Below are 1,440 nucleotides of genomic sequence, written 5' to 3'. Positions count from 1 at the left end.
GTAGGCTTTGGGCTGTTGACTCTCTTCTGCCCCGGACAAATGGAAAAACCCTATCATTTGAGACATTTGCTTGAAAACCAGAGTTGTGGAAGGCCGCATATCAGATCTTACACATGAACACTGTTTGTCCATTTTGTTCCCTTACCCTAACATGGCTGTCTGCTTCTGTAGACCTGCTTGCTCTTCTCATGAGAAAATAGCTTGTGCTAGCCATACAGAAAACCGTATCCGATATGACATCCTCTACCTACTACTGTCGTTGCTAACTAGCCGGAAACCCTTTTGTTTAGCAATGTAAATGCATGCAAACCCCACTCCCCTCAAAAATAATTAACCTGCTTGATTCAGCTTTTTTAACTGTTTGAATAGAAACACCTGGTAACTGACCCCCTATAAAAAGACAGGGAGGCAAAGCATTATCGGCACAAAAAAAACTAAAACAACAACAACAAAAAAAATCCAAAAAAATTGCCAAAGCAGAGCAGGGTGTAGACTTTGCCATGTGATGTGCTATCGAACATTGAATGACACTGTGAACATTCTGGAAAAGTTCTAGTAAGTTTTCTTACTAGATTTTTTTACATTTCTTCTTATCTACCTTTAAATAGACCCCGTCACTGTGGCCACTCTGCAATTACGGGACCGTCTAGCTCACACTTGCTCTGCTCTGCTGTGCGGTCCCCTCTGTTTGCATCTATCTCCCCTCCCAGCTGCTCTCCCCTCCACCACGCACGGCCCTCCTTTACAGGTGTCCTTGGGACGGCTTGAAAGTTGAGAACACTGTTCTTTGACACAATCACCAGTAAAATAAAATCCTCCCAAATTGCAGGAATGGACAATGAATGATGAACAAGCAAAAAAGGCCAAAAAAAAAAAAAAACTTCCTTGAGTGTTTAAATTTTATTATACGGTGTGAGAGAAAGGAACAACGTTAGGCCCAAAGCCTTGGGCATCCCTCCTACTGCCTTGGAGCAGAGAACCAAGCACAAGGTCTGGGTGCCACCAGGATTTGCGAGTCTGGCTAATGTTGGTCCTTTTCGGCAAGAGCGGCAGCTTTGTAGGCGTCGAGTTGGGCGTCCAGCTCCTCTGCAGAAAGCTGCTGCTTTGAATGGCAGCCTGGACCTTGGTCTCCTCTCCTGCCGCCTCGCCAGGAGCCGCTGCCACGAGCTGAAACCTCCTGATTGTGCCTGCCCGCTTAGGCTGCCTCCGTTCCCACTGGAGATGGGTCTCCTCGGCGTATCCCCGGGCGAGGTGACCAGCTGGATTATCAAGGGTCGGCCATCCAAAGGGACACCATTGTACTCTCTCAGTGCCTTCAGGGCGTCGGCTTTCCGCTGGAAGTGCACGGTGGCTGTGCCCAAGCTGTGGCCAGAGCCATCGTAGTGCACCGCCGCCTGCTTCTGCAGCGCTCCGAATTCGCCAAAGAGCATCTGGATATCC

At 48.5% G+C, this 1,440-nt stretch overlaps 1 pseudogene; it reads right to left on the bottom strand.

Annotated features, from left to right (window-relative positions):
- Positions 1–890: 890 nt before the first annotated feature.
- Positions 891–1,440, bottom strand: part of LOC102485588 (THO complex subunit 4-like) — a 7,624-nt pseudogene continuing 7,074 nt past the window's right edge.

Source organism: Tupaia chinensis, unplaced genomic scaffold (genome assembly GCF_000334495.1).
Source record: "Tupaia chinensis unplaced genomic scaffold, TupChi_1.0 Scaffold144378_1, whole genome shotgun sequence".
Lineage (NCBI taxonomy): Eukaryota > Metazoa > Chordata > Mammalia > Scandentia > Tupaiidae > Tupaia > Tupaia belangeri.
This window is presented reverse-complemented; position numbering and strand designations above follow the sequence as displayed.